The sequence below is a fragment of the Mustela lutreola genome, chromosome 5 (assembly GCF_030435805.1).
Source record: "Mustela lutreola isolate mMusLut2 chromosome 5, mMusLut2.pri, whole genome shotgun sequence".
Classification (NCBI taxonomy): Eukaryota; Metazoa; Chordata; class Mammalia; order Carnivora; family Mustelidae; genus Mustela; species Mustela lutreola.
Window position 1 is genome coordinate 58,498,577 of NC_081294.1, and position 19,898 is coordinate 58,518,474.

A 19,898-nucleotide genomic window follows, 5' to 3' on the forward strand; every position below is an offset into this window, starting at 1 on the left:
CCCAGGCCGAGAGCCCACGTGACACAAGCTCCCCACCTCTCCGCTCTTCGCGGGCTGCTGGGGATTGTAGTTCTCCGGGTCCTGACGCCTTGGTCTTTGGCTGCAACTGTAGGGTCGGACTACAAAGCCCAGGATCCGTCGCGGTCCCTCCTTTGAGGCCCCTCCACTTCCGGAGATCGCCTCAGCATGGTCCCAGAGAGAAGGGGGAAGGGCCTTCATCACGCCAGCGACGAGACGACCAATGATGGCTGAGATGGGCGTGCTGTGGAAGTCGGGGGGCTCAGGCCTCACCCCGCCCTTGAAAGATAAGGGAAAGGGTACTCGGTGCTGGTATTGGTGTCGCTGTTCTGTAAGTCGCGGACGTCCCCCGGAGGTAGAAAACGTGGTCGTTGAACCATGGAAAGCCTACATGCCGGACTGTAGGTCCGCTGTTCAGGCAGAACATTGAATGCATTTGTAAATTCAGGTCATTCACAACGCGACCCCCCGGCTCCATAGAGGCACCTCCAATGTTGTTGGGGTTGGAATAATAAAAATAATGGCAAAAATAATAACTAACATTTATTGAGAGTGCTTACCATGTCCTAGACACTCTGCTAAGCATTTTCAGTAAAATTACTTAGTTCGGTCAAGCAACTTTGTAAACTGCGTTACAACCATTCCCACGCATTTTGAGTGAGGATGGGGTGGGATCTGAGAAGTTAAATAACCTGTGGGACACGTGCTCTTTGCCACAGTTCCATGCAGTCCGGCTCCGTCCTTCCAAAGGGGAGAATCTCCGGAGAAGAAAATCAGACGCTCCAGTTCTCACAGGAAAGACGGAGACCCCTTTCCCTCCGCCTCCTAGATTCCGAGTTTTCTAGCTGGAACAGGAAGGGATGGCACTGGGGATCTTCTCCTGGCCTCCCTTCGGCCCCTCTACCTCAGATGGTTTGAGAGTGGGCCCTGGACGATTAAGCTTTACTGTCCCTCCCCTGTGAAGGATGACACAAGGATTGTGAATATGGACAGAAAGGGATACAAACTACCCAAGGAGCATGTCCTGAGAGCTGGCACTTCGCAGTTAAAATCTAAATTTTAATTTAGATTTAATCCTCACAACCACCCTTTGAAATATAATGAATAAGAACTTCAGATTTCAATTTTTGGTCCAATAACTTGATAATAAATTTGGGCAAATTACTTCATCTATGATTCTCGGAAATAATGATGTCTATATTCCATGGGATTGGGATGGGGATTATATGAAAGAAGGGATAAAAAGTGGTTAACTCATTGCCTGTCGTATGGGTTGTGATCAGTAAGTGATGACTACATCTATTATTGCTGTTGTTATTCTTATTGTAAATATGAAGAATGGTTATCTATGCTGTTAGGCTAAGGTAATTATTTAGGATTGGACCTCAGGTCTAATTGGTACTTTGAAGTACCTTATTTTTGTTATTTTGACCCCAGTTTCCACATTTGTTGTTTGGAAAAATATTTTTATTTTTATTTTTTTATAGAAACAGTCTTTTGAGTTCCCAGATGTGTGTGTGACCCGATAACTCTGAACCATGACTCGTAGACTTAACCTTCTTTTCCCCTCTTCCCATTCCATCACATACAGAACTATGGATGTCCTCAAACGGTCCTGTTTGCCAAAGTTTTATTGGTTGAGAATCACGATTTCTGATCGGATATAGCTTCAAAAACTGTGAAGTATCTATTACGGGTTTACCTGCTGTTTTTGTAAGTATTGTGTACATACCCTGTTCTCTACCAACATATATCTTCTGATTATTTCCGGCCTCTTTCTGATAGCATCAGCTTGGAAATCAAAGGGGAAGTGATAACTGTGTCTTGTGATAGGTTGGCCATGGACTGAGAGGCAGGGGAGCTAGAAATGAGAACTCATAAAAATTTGGATGAGTTTTGGACACAGGCACTTGCTAGTTTCTGTGGCCACAGAGATGAATGACATGTGGATATGACTTAGCTTAATTTAACTTAAAAGTTAGGTTTATAGTGGTGATGATATGTGCCAGAAAACACTGAACTTTGAATAATGAGAATTCTAGTCTTAGATCAGCCACAGAATTTTGGTGTGATCCTGGGAAAGTCTCTGGGTTTCAGATTACCCATTTTAAAATGAAACAGTTGGGGTTTCTTCCCTTTCTGATTTTTGAGGTTCACTAAAATGTCTCTTTTTCAGGAACATTATGAGATGTATTCAACTGTGCTTTCCTTTAGGTTTTTCCCAGTGTTATTGAAACTGATAAGGTTATCCTGATTCAGATTTTGACCGGAAAGTTTCTTCTCTAGCCCCTGTTGCCTGTCGGCCCAATCCCTCCCTCCAGTACTGTCTGGGTAACTGCATTTTCTCTCTTCTCTAGCATGTTCTAAAAACCTCTCCAGGCAGAGCCAATGTGGGAGCTGGGGAGAATATCTGAAGGGGCTAAGAGACTGTCTTCCTGTCTCAATACTTACCATTTACAAGACACCAGAAATTCACGCTATCTTGCAAAAGAACAGAGGAGAGCTACCACATCCTCATTTTACTTTTACCAAGTGGGTATCCATTGAGGCAAGTGATAGATTGTACCTAATGATGATTATGAGGTCTCTTGGCATAAAGTAAACACACACACACACACACACACACACACACCTAGCTTCAAAGCCCAGACCAAGCTTGTTCCAGTGGATTCTGTCTCTAATTAGATGGTCGAGAATATGTTCCAGTCAGTACTTGGATCCACAAACACAAACTAGCATCTCACTGTGAGAGGGCGTCATTTGTATGAGCATCATCAGCATCACCATAAAACCGGAAGCACAGTTTTATACAAAAATGTTAATTGAACTTTGACTATGTTCTGGACACTGGAATACATGCTAGGAAGAGAGAGAGGTGAAAAAGAGAGAACTAATAATCAAGCCAACTAATCGGTGAACAAGAATAGGCTGTGATATCTGATGTGAAAGAAGTAATCAGGCTGATGTGCTAGGGCAGAGGAGGAAGGCTTTATTTTATTTTTTTGTTTCATAAATTATTTGTGCATTTGTTTATTTTTTATTTTATTAACGTATAATGTATTATTTGCCCCAGGGGTACAGGTCTGTGAATCATCAGGCTCACACATTTGACAGCACTCACCATAGCACATAGCCTCCCCAGTGTCCCTCACCCAACCACCCTCTCTCTATCCCCCTCTCCCTGGCAACCCTCAGTTTATTTTGTGAGATTAAGAGTTTCTTATGGTTTGTTTCCCTCCAGATCCCACCTTGTTTCATGTTTTCCCTCCCTTGCCCCCACAGCCCCCTCTCAAATTCCTCATATCAGAGAGATCATATGATAATTATCTTTCTCTGATTGACTTATCTCACTTAGCATAATACCTTCTGGTTCCATCCATGTCCTTACAAATGGCAAGATTTTGGGGTTTTTTGATGGCTGCATAGTATACATATATATGTGTGTGTGTGCACGTGTGTATATGTATACGTGCACGCACGCACACACATACATATATATACACACACACACACACACACACACACATAACACATCTTCTTTATCCATTATCTGTTGATGGACATCTAGGCTCTTTCCACAGTTTGGCTGTTGTGGACATTGCTGCTATAAACATTCGGGTGTACATGGGAAGGCTTTATTTTAGTTTGGGCAGTCAGAGAAGGCCTCTCCCAGAAAGTAGTGTATGAGCTAGAATCCTTGCAAGTTGCTGGGGAATTCACAAGTAGGCAGAGAGGCAGGCAGAGGGGGATGGGGAAGCAGGATCCCTGCTGAGCAGAGAGCCCAATGCGGGGCTCCATCCCAGGACCCTGGGATCATGACCTGAGCCGAAGGCAGAGGCTTTAACCCACTGAGCCACCCAGGCACCCCAGTAAATAAAACATTTTTTTAAAAATGAATTAAAAAGAAAAAGAAAGTCAACTAACTGATATATAACAGATTGATTGATTAGGAAATGGTTGTCTTGAGAAGTTTAAGAAGCAACCAGTTATGCAAAAAACTCGAGGATGAGTATTCCAAGTAGAGGGTAGAGCATGTACTAAGGCTCTGAGGCATGTTGGGGAAACAATGTGACCAGTGTGCCTGGAGTACAGTGAAGCAGGGAGGTAGAGGGTGGGGAGGTGAGGTCAGATAGGATCCAGTTCATGCAGGTCTAGTAGAACATAGAGGAAGGGTTTGGATTCTGATCTTAAAGCAATACAAAACCTTTGGAGGATATTAAACTGGGTCATAACATTTCTTGGAAACCATGTTAAAGAGTTTGGACTTATTCCAGAGAACAACAGAGACCCTTCAAAGATTTAAAAGCAGGCGAGTATCAGGATTAGAACCAGGGTTTAGAAAGTTTACTCTGGCTGTGGTAAAGGTAATAGCTTAGATGGAGCTCAGGCAAGAGACCAGCCAGGGGAAGACATTCTGACTGTGGAATGAGGGCATAAGTATAAGAGTGATTGAGTTAGCATCATTAACTAGACCACAAGCTCCCTTATGTCATGAGCCTCACCAACTCTTACTTTGGATGTTTTACAGCATAAGCGTTAGGTCTTTGTGAAAGTCAATGTTTAATTCATATACAGCTCGTTGAATTGACTAGCTAACAGAAAATCAACCTAGCTTCTCCATCCCTTCTACGGAAGCTGAATCATTGTGCAGAGCACTGATCGTATCCATGTTGTATTTGTCTGTCTCCTTAACCTTGTTCACTTCTTGCCTGTTTACATTGACACCCACTGATGGTTGAGGCTACAGGTGAGTCAGTTTCCAGCAGCAACTGAACTGGAGCAATTAACATCTGGAACCAAATAAATGCCTAAGCCCTGTTTGGAATGTCTGCTTCTAGAGTTATCCAGCCACAGAGTCTGTTGCACAAGGCAAACTTTCATTTGGCGTGCTTACTAGAATTGTCAGTGCTCCTACATGAGAGAAGACCTATTCATTACCAGAGGCTTTGCTAGCCAACATTGGCTCAGTCAGTATCAAGGAATAGTGATGAGTAATGTTTATTGACCAGCTACTGTGTACCAGGCTCTGGACTGAGGATTTACATTTTTTCTCTCATTTTAAATCTCACAACAGTCTTATACAATAGGTGTTCTTAACTAATTCCTATTTATTTATTTATTTATTTATTATTTACATGTATGAAGGTTTTTTAAAGATTTTATTTTTAAGTAATCCCTACACCTTATGTGGGGCTTGAACTTAAAACCTTGAGGTCAGCAGCCACATGCTCCACTGAGTGAGCCAGCCCTTAACACTATTTTAAAGAGAAAGAAATTGAGAATTAGAGAGACTGAGTAACTTACCTAATGTCATATAACTAATAGGATGGTGACCAGGATTTATGCCTAGTTCTCTTTGATTCCAAAACCTTGTGTCATTTTAGTAGTAATTTTAAATTTACTTTATATGACTCTTTATAATTATTAAGATTATATATGTTTATTATCATAACTCAAGCAATTTAAGATTATATAAAGTAACTATGGGAACTGTCTGTTCTGGCTATCTATCGCTGTGTAAAAAATCACTCCAGTGCTTAGTGACTTAAAAAAAAACAGCAGTGATTTAGGGGATGCTGCGGGCCATGGCTGCTGAGCAGCAGGTCTGAGGTGGCTGTGGGGACATGGGGCTGGCCTGGAGGCCTTGGGAGAAGGCAGGCTGGGGCCAGGGTCTGGAACCACCAGCTTGTCTACACTTGTGAAGTCTGTGGGACACTGTCCTCCAAGCTCATCTCCAAACTGGCCTATCACCAAGGCGTGGTCCTGGTGACCTGCCCCTGTTGCCAGAAGCACTGCATCATTGTGGACAAACTGGGCTGATTCTCAGACCGGATAGGAGGAGAAATATTGAAGAAATCCTGCTGGTCAGAGGGGAGAAGCTGTGCTGAGCGGCTGGCAATGGGGCCCTAGAGCTGGTTGGGAACCCCAAATCCACTGCTGCTCTAGAAGAGGGTGAGGACGAGGATCTCACTTATCCTGGCAAGGTGGAGCTCAGCTGACCCTTAACTTTTGCCTTCAAGAAGATCCTTCAGCCACAAGCCCTTCTAGACTTGCCTGTTTTCTATCAATAAAAAGATACACTTAGAAATAGAAAGCAATAATTTAATTCTCTCTCATGGTTCTGAGGCCTGCCTGGTTCATCTAGTCCTATCTCACTCATTGTCTCTTACGTGCTTATGGTTGGATCTCGGCTGGGGTTGGAATTTTCTTGGTTTTCTTACTCCCATGCTGACTACAGACTGGGACCATAGTGGCGCTTTCTAGAACACAATCCCTTGGCCTCGCCCTGTGTCCTGGGCTTTCCTCACAGCATGATGGGTGGGATCCAAAAGTGAGAATTCCAAGAAAAGAAATAGAATCTGCTCATTTCTTAAGGCCTGGGCCAGAAACTGACAAAGTACCACTTATGCTGTTTTCTATTGATCAAGCAGTTACAGAGCCAAGATGGAAGGGAAGGAGACAGAGCCCACTTTTACATGGTAGGAATGTCAAAAAACTGGGAGGTCAGATTTTAAAACTACCATGGTCTGCTTCTGACCACAAATTATGTTCTTTCTTCACTCAAAATTCAGTTGTCCCATCCAAAGAGTCTCCCAAACATCTTGTGCCATCTAGGACAGGCATGAAGTCCAGGTCCTTGTCTTCTGTATTACTTCTAGTTACGGATGAGGGGCCTTGAGTCTGGATCTTTAGTAATAGCTCTTCAGGAATGATTCTTTTTGATCTGAGTATCTGTGAACAAAAAGACAGATTATTGGGATGCCCCAGTGGCTCAGTTGGTGAAGCATCTGACTCTTGATTTTGGCTTAGGTCATGATCTCAGGGTTGTGAGATCCAGTCCAGCATCTAGCCGGCTCCACACTGGGTGTGATACCTGCTTAAGATTCTCTCTCTCCCTTTCCCTCAGTTCATCCCCCCCATCCTTAAAAAAATATCTATCTATATTTATATATAGATATAGATATAGAATATAAACAAAATAAAAAGACAGGTTATTTGTTTTCCACGCCCAACATACAGTGGTGGGATAGGCATCAGGAAACGGCAATATAATTTTTTTCTTAGGATTCAATTCTATTCGGTGATTCTCTACTGCTCTGTCTTCCGAGCTCTTGGTTCTGCCTTCTGAGTTTAGCTGTCCTTTTCCATGAAATGTAAACTGTGTTTGCCCTGAGTGGTTTCTGAGGTTTCTGAGCCTGCTTCCTGCTTAGAGAAGTTCTGGAATCCAAAGCCCCTCTTTTTCCCCACTGTGCACTATTTCCTTCTCTTTTAGTTCAAACTGATTCTAAAAAATGTTGAGTTTTTAAATGATTCTTCCTCAAGTTCCTTCCATTGGGGAAAAAGCCATGACCACAAATCTCTTCAGCTCATGTATGTACTTTCTACTTTGGATGCTTTTTTAGGGACATCCTGTTGTTTAATTAAGACAGACAAGTGCAGTCTGAAATTCTTCAGGGGCATTTTGGCTGTTTGAAAGGGTTAGTGAAGTAGTGAGCAGGACCCCTTTGCTTGAAGATCACTTTAATTTGAGAAGAGTTTGCCCTCTGGAGAGGCTGGGCATTAGAAGTCATTTTATTTTCAAACCCAGAAAACCCTGACACTTCTATATACTTTCTAAAATTTGCTCTAATACCAAAAAGTTTCTTTTGTTAGCTGTTCTTTCTCCTTTGCATTTTACTATACATAGGTTGGCCAGGTCATCATATTATGGAATATTTCCTTTTCCACATTACAGCAGACAACAGTGCACCAAATCTTCCACTGCCCACAGGGGTCCCCTTCCTTCCAACTTCCAGTAGCATTTTTCTTTAAGTCATCATCAAGACCCTTTAGATTTCCACTAACATGCTCTTTGAGGCCCTTCTAGCTTTTGCCTGCTGGTCAAACATGATAATTATAATATTATGATTTATAGTAAGAAATATTGCTAAAAACAACACTCATTTTTATGGCTTTTGGTCCTCTGGCTTGATGGGGCTCATTTAGCCCGTTCTCATGTAGGTGTCTCATGAAGTTGCAATTGTCTGGCCAGAGTCATCTTGAAGGTTAGCCCAGGCTAAATCAATCTCATCCCTCCTTGGAAAATATATAATAACCAGGATATGGACAGATTAAGCTAGTTAACTATGGAGAGCCAAGGGGAGAGGCCGGGGAGACTTCCAGAGTCAAAATGTTGCAGAGGCTGATATGTTAGGTCATATGCAAGATGATTAAACAAAGCAAGTCATCTGTTGGAAAAGAAAACCAAGGTGTAAAGATGACAGAGAGCACGGGGCACTCTGATTTCCAAGTCCATAAGTCCTGGCTGTGCTTTGTTTCCATTATACCTCTGTATTCTTACCATAAACATCTGTTTTTGCTGTATTGGCCTAGGGAGATTTCTGTTTCTGACATGCAACATACTGACCTGACATGAGGATCTTTATTATTCTCAAGGAGTGGTGGGAAGAAATGAGCATGTACTTTAGGGCCATTGATTGAGATATTCATGTTATTCCCCAATATTAATGCAAAGAAGTCATTGTACTTCCCTCGGTTACCAAAATCTGCGAGACATGGGGTACGTAGAGCTGAACAAGGTTGTCAAGGTCACTGTCCTCATGGAACTCACAGTCTAGTGAGACTCACCCAGAGCCAAGTTCAAATTTTTCCTGTGTCAGGAACTAGCTGAGTGAAGTCCCCACTTCTCACCTAGGAAGTGGGCAGCACTTTGTGGACTTGATGTGAAGATTAAATGACATCTGTGTATGTGCATGTGGAGACCATATGACACACGAAAGGCAATTAAATATTTTGGTTTATTTTTCCTTGTGTTTTTTCTTAAATTTGGGGCTGGATAATGCTTTGTTATGGAAGGCTACCCTGTCTTTGCAAGATGTTTAGTAATGTCCCTGGCCTCTACCCACAAGTTGGTGGTAGCACTCCCTCTGACCCCAAGTTGTGATATCCAAAAATGTTTTTACATATTGCCGGATGGGCTAAGGGGTAGAGATTGAGTGGGCAAAATGGCTGCCTGTTGCAAACCATTACATCAGATAAAAGGCAGACTTTTATGCCTACAGCTATAGACTCTAACATCCACTTCTGAGTTTAACTTCCCAATCCGCCTGACTCCGTTTCATGGTTTTTTTTTTTTTTTTTTTTTTTTTTATGCTTCCAAGACTAAATGAATGGCATCAGGAGGAAAGTAGAAACTAATGCCAATTTGGTAGTGCTGACACTGAAGGAAGGAAAATCTACACAGCCCCCTCCCTCCTTCCTTCTCTGAGGCCAAGCCCAGTTTTGCCTGCTTAATTACCTGCAGTGATTTCAACATTAACCAGGTCTGCTGATCCACCCTGGCAAGAGAAATAACAGAGTTGGCTAGATCTGATAGTGCAGAGAAATTGGAGGCTTTCCCTAGCACTGTTTACACAGACCTCATCTGGGGGTTGAGGGTCATAGCTTTGGTGGCTTATAGCTGGAACACTTGTCATTACCTGAGGGAGAGGAAAAGGATTCTATTTCCAGTGGTAAGCGCAGAATTTCAGAATTTCACAAGGGGGGGGGGGCATGGGCTTAGCAGTCTGATTTGTATGGGAACTAAATTTGCATGGCAAGAATATGATTTATCCATATATTCTGTTTAAAAAACTATACAAGTATCTTAGTTTTCTAAAAAGCCTTTATTTATACTCCACATAAGTTTGAAAAAAAGTCAGTTCATTTTAAATAACACAGTGCTATGATAACAATTTTGTTTGGGATGGGGCTTTCTTTTGGCACAGTACTATTAGAGCCTGTCGGGTAAGACTGACGTGACTCTCTGACTCTCTGTCTTTCCACTTTCTCTCTTGTTCATTTACTGGCCTTCTGCTTTTCCTGAACACCAAGTTTCCTTAAGGCCTTTGTACTTGATGTTTCCTTTTCTTAGAACTTGCGCTGTCTTAGCTGGTGTGCAAAATGCCTTCACAGGTTGAGTGGCTTAAACAACAGAAATGTATTTCTCACAGTTCTGGAGACTGGGAAGTCCAAGGTCAAGGTGTTAGCAAGGTAGGTTAATTGGGAGGCCTCTTCTCTTGGCTCCTCGGTGGCCTCCATCTCTTTGTGTGCTCACATGGCCTTTCCTATGTGCATGTACACAGACAGGTGGGAAGAGTAAGCTCCCTAATGTCTCCTCTCTCAAGGACATAGGCCTGTTGGATCAGAGCCCCACCTTTATGACTTCTTGCGACCTTAATTTCTTCCTTAGTGGCCCCATCTCCAAATACAGCCACACCGAAGGTTAGGGCTTTACTGTATGTATTTGAGGGGAGGGAACACAAAAATGTTCAGTCCATAACACTCTCTATTAGGTCTAACTTGGTTAAAAAGAAAAAAAGGAAAAAGGGCGCCTGGGTGGCTCAGTGGGTTAAAGCCTCGGCCTTCGGCTCAGGTCATGATCCCAGGGTCCTGGGATCCAGCCCTGCATGGGGCTCTCTGCTCGCCAGGGAGCCTGCTTCCTCCTCTCTGCCTGCCTCTCTGTCTACTTGTAATTTCTGTCTGTCAACTAAATAAATAAAATTTAAAAAAAAAAAAAAAGGTCTAACTTGGTTTAGTTCTTGGCTCTCTATAACACATCTTTCCTCCCCTTTTTTTTCTGTCACTCACTATTCTTCTCTGCTTTGTTTTTCTTCCTGCACTTAATACCACCTAAAATTATTTTACATTAAATGAGTGGTGCTTATTTTCTGTCTCTAGGTCTTAGATTAGTTAATGTTTAAATGTGCTTGCTTAAATAAATTATTTGTTCAACAAATTTTTATTTTTTGCCTACAGTGTGCAAGGCACTGGACTTGGTTCTAGGATTGCAGTGATGAAGAAAAGTATGCATATTCCCTGCCCTCATATTGCTTCCAGTGTGGGAGCATTTATTGAATACTTAGTAGGTACCAGGTATGGTGCTGAGAATTTAACTTAGATGACCTCGCTTGATCTTTATAAAAATCCTATGATGTGGGTCCTATTGTTTCATTAATTTTACGAAAGGGACCATTGGGCCCTACAGGGATAAGCCACTTTTTCAAAGTCATTCAACTAGTTGGCCTGGGCCCTAGTCGATGCTCTTGACCACTGTGCTACCCTGCATATGGAAGGCATCTTGGAGTACAGAGCACCTTTGAGGGGGTGAACAAAATCATGTATGGCTGTAACCTCACTATCAAAAACCTCAATATCAAAAAGTATTCAATACTGGTTATTCCCATTAAACACCAGAATAACTATAGGTACACTATACTATAAAGTTTAGATATAAACCTATATGCACAAGATTGATATTCTGAGGCATTATTAAGAATGTTATAAAAATCACTGCCACGGAATTCCTTTTCTTTAGAATGTGTGATAGAAAACCCAGTGGAGGCTTTGGAGGCAGGCAGGGGGATTTGAGAGCAGACTTGGATTCATGTCTTTACTCTGTCACTTACTGCCCTTGGAAACTTGAGCAGGTTCTGAGACTTAGTTTTCTTAGCTGTGAAATGAGGATTATAATACCTACTTGATAAAGTCTTGAAATATTCCTGTGAATAGAGGATACCTAATGAATAGTAGTTATTAGTTTTTACTGTATTATTTTCACAGTACATTTAAACTATAATTTGAGGGGCACCTGGGTAGCTCAGTCGTTGAGCATCTGCCTTTGGCTCAGGTCATGATCCCAGGGTCCTGGGATGGAGCCCCACGGTGGGCTCCTTGCTCAGTGGGGAGTCTGCTTCTCCCTCTGCCCCTCCCCCTGGTCATGCTCTCTCACTTTATCTCTCAAATAAATAAATAAAATCTTTTAAAAAATAAACTATAATTTGATTTTTAAACAACTAACCTGTACAGAAGCGTGGGTGTTACGTACAGTGAGGCTAACCTGAAAGACTGAGTTGTGTAACCTGATCACTAGGAAGGAGCCATTTCTCCATCAGTTCCCCTGAATGCCTCAAGATAATCTCATCAGTCCTAGATTCCCTTTCCCTTGGAAGGAGTGTTTCTGGGACTGGCAGTCTTCCAAGGTTCTAGGAGGTCAAATGAATCCAAGTCCCCTTGTTATGTTTCTTTCTCTTTGCCTCTAGATTCAATAGGAAGAAGTCCGGGTCTGTGTTAGTGGGTTGGATAAGGAAGAAGTGAGAACAGGGAAAAAGAAAAAAAATTGGACATGGGTTCAAGTTATACCCAGTTCCCATTGGAGCACCAGAAACTATCCCCTTCCCTTGGGCGGGAAAGAAAGAATTAGAATCTTGCTGTCAGGGGTTTGTCAGACCATGTGTTTTCATGATTTTGGCTGTGGGTATTTGGAAGGCTGTGGGTTGTGCCTGCTGAATATTCATTCTCACTTCTTATAAAAATAACTTGACTTATTTTCCTTTGGGAAACTAACCTCCCCCTCTTAGTCCCTGTTCCAGGTCCAGGTAAGTCTGTAGCCAGGTTTAGCAGTTAGTGCCTTCCATTCCTCTTTCCACAGTGATTGGTTCCAGGATGGCAGTATAATCCCAAACTGGCCAATGAGGCTCAATTTCTGTGCATTTTTTGGCCGCCTTTTGCCTCAGACATGCTAAACTCTGGGCCTGTAATCTTGCTTCTGCCTTGACCCCTTAGAGAGAGCTCAGCTCAGAGTGGAGGCAATCAGGCAAAAGACCTTACAATATCATTCCAGATCCTCCATCTTATCAGGCTCCCCTTCCAGTTACTTGAACCGAAAAACCCAGTTCCTCCGTTTTTTTCTTTTCTTAAATCAAGTTGGTTTTTTTTGACACTTGGAGTGAAGAGAGTCCTGAGTAATAGATCTGACTTTGTGGAACTGGAATGAGCAGACAAGGCAGCCAAGATGTGAGGGGGTGTGGGAAATCATGTCCTAGAGAAATCCTAGGGAGACCAGCAGTGTTCACCTCTGCCTCAGGGGCTGCTGCTGGGTGGGGCTGTTGTTTGTCTTGTCTAGTTCCTGTTCTCGAGAGTAGAACTAGACCAAAGAGAGGGGTTAAGAAGTAACAGATGGTAAGTATGTTGTTTTCAATAGTGATTGCTGGAGTAAACAGGTGGAAATTTCTAGTTGGGGAACGAGTGCCCCATCACTAGAGCTGTCTGATTCCAGGAAGCTGGCCTGACCCTGCTTGAATGTTAAGCATGGTGGAGGGAGACATATTTAGATTGACTTTGAGCCCCTTTTTATTTTGGGAGTTTATGATTAGATGCAAATTGTTTGAATATATCATTTCGCTTGGAGTATGTATAAATGAGCCTATATTTCACTAACAAGATGTGCTCTTGTAAGGACTGTGTCTTGCATACCTCTCTAGCTTAGGGCAGACAGAGGACAGTAACCTGGTAATGAAACTGAAATGCCCTGTATTCCAATCCTGAGTCTATCACTTGTTTGATGAGTGACCTTGGGCAGTAAGGTTGTGTCCTCTTTGTAACAGGAGGATCCTATTACCTACTGCTTAGGGTTAGCCTGTGGATTGGCCGTAAGGCATGGTAAGCACTTCTCTGATAGCTGTTACTATTACGTGCTCAGCCCCTGCCTGTGGAGTGAATGGACAAAGGTGCTGGGAGAACCCCAGAGAAAACCCTGCCAACTGGTTTTAGAGAGGAACTCAGGGTGAATTTGGGAGAAAGAAAAGGTGTGGCAGTCAAGGAGAGCTCAGGTCTGCTCTTGCTGGTGGGACATATTGCCTGAATTATAGTTTCTTCTTTCCTGGATAAACAGGCATGTATCCTATGTCAGGTTCTATAGAAGCTGTGTGGGAGAGGGATAGGGACACTGTTCAAGTGATTTATGGGGGACAATGCTTTCAGGAGACAGGGAGTGAGCAGGACTGGCTACACAATTTTTTGGGTCCAGAGCAAAATGAAGATGGGGGGAGCCCATTTTCAAAAGAACAGGGAAAAAGTGTTGTTAAAGATACTAATATATAAAACTTATTTCTTTCTTTTACCATTTTTCTTACAACTTGCCATGGTATTTTTTATTTGCTATTTAATGTAGTTCTAAATAAAGGAAAAATAAAAATTTAAATTATTAGCATGAATTTTACCATTTATCTTCATTTTTTTAAAAAAGTAAAACAATCATCTAATTTATTGTTGGGCTATGGAACTGTCATTTTCTTCTAGACATTGATAATTTAAACAAAGCAGTGGTAAAACTATCCAGATAATCATACATTAAAAATTAGTTTATGGTAATAGGTCCTTTTTCTTATCAAATATCCAATTGAGGATTTATTTATATACTAAAATGTTAGTTATATTTTTCCAAGTTTTCAAAAATGAGGACAGTAGAGTATTTCTCCAAGGTGGTTAGGTTTTTAAATGACCCTAAAGTGCTCTGTCCTGAGGCGCTGGGCTGGCAGAATCGGGAGAGCGAGTGACTCTTGATCTCAGGGTTGTGAGTTCAAGCCTGACATTGGATGTGGAGATAACTTTATTTATTTATTTTTTTAAAAGATTTTATCCATTTATTTGACAGACAGAGATTACAAGTAGGCAGAGAGGCAGGCAGAGAGAGATAAGGAAGCAGGCTCCCCGCCAAGCAGAGGGCCCATGAGAGTCTCAATCCCAGGACCCCGGAATCATGACCGGAGCCGAAGGCAGAGGCTTTAACCTACTGAGCCACCAAGACACCCCTGGAGATTACTTTAAAGATAAAATCTTTGGAGTGTCCAGGTGGCTCAGTTGGTTAAGCATCTGACTTCAGCTCAGGTCATGATCTCAGAACCCTGGGATGGAGCCCATCAGGTAGCTCTCTGTCTACCAGACTTTCTGGAAGAAGCTCTTCATTATCTGCCTTTATATAACCACACACTTTTGGTGACTGTAGATATGAAACATTCTTGATATTTTCAGATTTATGAACTAATTTTCCTTTGTCTTTAGTATCATTAGTCTCCAAAGTGGCTCTACATTATATTCTGCCCCATTGGTGTTGATTCTTATTGTAATTTCATCATCTCCTATGTGGGCAAGAACTGTAGAGTCAGGCTTACCAACCACATGTCCACTGAAGGAGTCTTGCAATTTGTTGGTGTACTCACTTTGATCTTTACCATCTACCACCACGACTTTGAAATTTTGGGAAGAGTGTTCAATACTTGATGTCAGGTATAATTTATTTATTTATTTTTTTAAAAAAGATTTTATTTATTTATTTGACAGAGAGAAATCACAAGTAGATGGAGAGGCAGGCAGAGAGAGAGGGAAGCAGGCTCCCCGCTGAGCAGAGAGCCTGATGTGGAACTCGATCCCAGGACCCTGGGATCATGACCTGAGCTGAAGGCAGCAGCTTAACCCACTGAGCCACCCAGGCACCCCGATATCAGGTATAATTTAAACTGCCTTTTCAAGGCTGAAAAAGTCAGTAGAGTTTCTAAATGTGTTGAGGTCAATCGACCCCTTTTTCTTACTGTGTGCTGTTGGATATTGGATAAAGAGAGGGTTTTGTAGTCTGGGAAAGAATCAAGCTTTTCCAGTCACTCCGGGGAATCATCCGCAGGTGGTGGTTCCAGCACAAAAGGAACCACACTGGTCAAGAAGACAAGAGACACTGCTTCATGTTCCCGGCCTGGCCACTGGCTCCACCTCTCTGGGCAGCCTCTGCCTAACCGGGGCTCAGAACACTGCTCACACTGGGAGAGAAGGGGATCTGCCCAGCCCTGCCCCTCAAGCCTCTTTCCTCCCATCCACCTACCAGAAGACTCCCACTTATTTTCATTTTGTACAGTGCCAATTTTAAGTGCAAGTATCATCCAAATTATATTAGTTTGTATTTTTGTGCTTCATCCCCAGAAGGTGCCTCAAGCTAGTCAGAAGACACAAACACAAGCCAGATGCAGGAATGTTGGAAGGGAGGGTGTGCAAGGCAGAAAGATACACCAGCACCTGACATGCTGCCTCTGGGCTCAGGAAGTTGAGCTAAGAATGTCCTCTTTCCATAGATCACCCATTCTGGTCCACAGTGGAAGGACACCCTAATCTTATTTCAGCCTCTGTGCTGGGAGTCTAGCTACCTTCACTGGGGGTAGGTGAGAAGCTTGGTCTTCCCACAGTGCTTGTCAAATGTGCTATGCCTTGCCAGCCAGAGGTAAGAACAGCCACCACCTTGCCCAGCCCCACCTTTCCTTGTGTCTGCACTCAGGCCCTTGCTGTGGGCAGAGGGCTGCTGCCATCACTGGGCAGGGCAGGGAGGGAGAGGTGGGGCAGAAAGAAGGGTGTAAGGAGGTGGAGGAGGTGGGAAGGTGCTGGGAGGTGGCACTGCCTGTGAGCCAAGGCTCTAAGTCCCTGCTCATCCTTATCAATTTAATAGGACTTCCCCTACAAACAGATTCAAAGATAAACTTTTTAAGAATTTCAAGATGGCAGGTGCAGAGCAGTAAACTTCAAGCTAGAGACCCTTATGAGCATTGGACCCTATGTGATTGCTTTGGTCTTAGGCTTGTATCTCTGACCTCATTTTTTGGCCCATCAATTCTTGATCTCTTTTCATTGTGTGTATTAAGCAGTACCCTAGTTGGATGTCCTGATTTGCTCCCAAGATTACTATGTTCGATGAGCCATCTATCTAGATGCCTGCAGGTTAGGGTCCCTGGCCACCATTCTACCCTCGTTGCCCTTTATGGTAATTGTACCCATCTTGTTTCTTAATGGTTGAGTGCTTTTGCTGGTCTTTGCTATTCTGGAATTTTATTATCCAGTTTTTTTCCATTACAGCACGTCCTTTAGGAAACTGCTACTACAAGCTTCTTGAGGTACTATTGCCAACCTCACCAGTATTTCTTTTTTTAAAAGATTTTGTTTTTAAATATTTTTATTTATTTATTTGTTAGAGAGAATGAGCGAGCGTAAGCAGGGGGAACTACAGAGGGAAAGGGAGAAGCAGGCAGCTGCTGATCAAGGAGCCTGAGACAGGACTTGATCCCAGCACCCCAGGATCATGACCTGAGCTGAAGGCAGATGCTTAACTGACTGAGCCTCCCATGTGGCCCTCACCAATACTTTCTTATCTCCCTGGTAAAGGGAGAGTCCTCCAGGCCTTCTCAAGGAATACGGATTTTCAGAAAATGAACACACTAATGTAACTAACAAAATAAAAAAAACAAATATTACTAACACTCAAGAAATTTCCCTTGTGCCTATTATCAATCACTACTCACACTGTCACTAAGAAAAATCACAATTTTGACTTCTAAAAGAGTATTTTTTTATTGTTGTGTATTGTGTTATCAATTTTTGCATTTTATATGTAAGGAATCAGCATTTTTAAAAAAAGATTTTATTTATTTATTTGACACAGACGGAGATCACAAGTAGGCAGAGAGGCAGACAGAGAGAGAGGAGGAAGCAGACTCCCCACGAGCAGAGAGCCCGATGTGGGGCTCGATCCCAGGACCCTGAGATCCTGACCTGAGCCGAAGGCAGAGGCTTTAACCCACTGAGCCACCCAGGCGCCGCCAGCATGTATTTTTTGTATCTATCTTGTGCTCAGCCTTTTTTTGGTATGATTAATTTAGGTGGTTTTATGTCATTATAGTTCCCCCCATAAAATTTATCTATTTATTTTTTAATTTAAATTAAATTAACATATAATGTATTATTAGTTTCAGAGGTATAGGTCTGTGATTCATCACAAGATTTCATTTTTTTGATGACTGAGTAGTATTCCATTGTACATGTGCGTGTGTGTGTGTATGTGTGTGTGTCTGTCTGTCCATCTATCTATCCATCCCACATCTTCTTTATCCATTCATCTGTTGATGGAAATTTGGGCTCTTTCCATAGCTTGGCTATTGTGAACATTGCTGCTATAAACATTGGGGTGCAGGTGCCCCTTCAGATCCACTATATTTGTATTTTTTTAAATTTATTTTTTATTTATTTTCAGCATAACAGCATTCATTATTTTTGCACTACACCCAGTGCTCCATGCAATCCGTGCCCTCTATAATACCCACCACCTGGTACCTCAACCTCCCACCCCCCACCCCTTCAAAACCTCACATTGTTTTTCAGAGTCCATAGTCTCTCATGGTTCACCTCCCCTTCCAGTTTCCCCCCAACTCCCTTCTCCTAACTCCCCATGTCCTCCATGCTATTTGTTATGCTCCACAAATAAGTGAAACCATATGATAATTGACTCTCTCTGCTTGACTTATTTCACTCAGCATAATCTCTTCCAGTCCCGTCCATGTTGCTACAAAAGTTGGGTATTCATCCTTTCTGATGGAGGCATAATACTCCATAGTGTATATGGACCACATCTTCCTTATCCATTCGTCCATTGAAGGGCATCTTGGTTCTTTCCACAGTTTGGCGACCGTGGCCATTGCTGCTATAAACATTGGGGTACAGATGGCCCTTCTTTTCACTACATCTGTATCTTTGGGGTAAATACCCACTAGTGCAACTGCAGGGTCATAGGGAAGTTCTATTTTTAACTTCTTTTTTTTTTTTTTTAAGATTTTATTTATTTATTTGACAGAGAGAGATTACAAGTAGGCACAGAGGCAGGCAGAGAGAGAGAGAGGAGGAAGCAGGCTCCCTGCTGAGCAGAGAGCCCGATGTGGGACTCGATCCCAGTACCCTGAGATCATGACCTGAGCTGAAAGCAGCGGCTTAACCAACTGAGCCACCCAGGCGTCCCTATTTTTAACTTCTTGAGGAATCTCCACACTGTTCTCCAAAGCGGCTGCACCAACTTGCATTTCCACCAACAGTGTAAGAGTGTTCCCCTTTCTCCACATCCCTTCCAACACATGTTGTTTCCTGTCTTGCTAATTTTGGCCATTCTAACTGGTGTAAGGTGATATCTCAATGTGGTTTTAATTTGAATCTCCCTGAGGGCTAGTGATGATGAACATTTTTTCATGTGTCTGATAGCCATTTGTATGTCTTCATTGGAGAAGTGTCTGTTCATATCTTCTGCCCATTTTTTGATATGATTGTCTGTTTTGTGTGTGTTGAGTTTGAGGAGTTCTTTATAGATCCTGGATATCAACCTTTTGTCTGTACTGTCATTTGCAAATATCTTCTCCCATTCCATGGGTTGCCTCTTTGTTTTTGTTGACTGTTACCTTTGCTGTGCAGAAGCTTTTGATTTTGACAAATTAATATGAGAAGAGAGAAGAACCACATGGTCTTCTCAATTGATGCAGAGAAAGCATTTGACAAAATCCAGCATCCGTTCCTGATTAAAACACTTCAAAGTATAGGGATAGAGGGAACATTTCTGAACTTCATCAAATCTATCTATGAAAGACCCACAGCAAGTATCATCCTCAATAGGAAAAAGCTTGCAGCCTTCCCGTTGAGATCAGGAACACGACAAGGATGCCCACTCTCACCACTCTTGTTCAACATAGTATTAGAAGTCCTAGCAACAGCAATCAGACAACAAAGAGAAATAAAAGGTATCCAAATTGGCAATGAAGATGTCAAACTCCCTCTCTTCGCAGATGACATGATTCTTTATATGGAAAACCCAAAAGACTCCACCCCCAAACTACTAGAACTCATACAGCAATTCAGCAACATGGCAGGATACAAAGTCAATGTACAGAAATCAGTCGCTTTTTTATACACTAACAATGAAAATACAGAAAGGGAAATTAGAGAATCGATTCCATTTACTATAGCACCAAGAACCATAAGATACCTGGGAATAAACTTAACCAAAGAGGTAAAGGATCTGTATTCGAGGAACTACAGAACACTCATGAAAGAAATTGAAGAAGACACAAAAAGATGGAAGACCATTCCATGCTCTTGGATCGGAAGAATAAACTTTGTTAAAATGTCTCTACTGCCTAGAGCAATCTATACTTTTAATGCCATTCTGATCAAAATTCCACCAGTATTCTTCAAAGAGCTGGAGCAAATAATCC

General features: G+C 42.3%; 1 long non-coding RNA gene across 1 annotated transcript in view; it reads left to right on the plus strand.

The window, feature by feature from the left end:
* Positions 1-169: 169 nt before the first annotated feature.
* LOC131831890 (uncharacterized) overlaps positions 170-19,898 on the plus strand; it is a 77,810-nt gene continuing 58,081 nt past the window's right edge. Inside the window, exons 1-2 of the long non-coding RNA XR_009353852.1 lie at positions 170-349; positions 1,610-1,731. This is a non-coding gene — a long non-coding RNA (uncharacterized LOC131831890). The remainder of the gene's footprint in view (positions 350-1,609; positions 1,732-19,898) is intronic.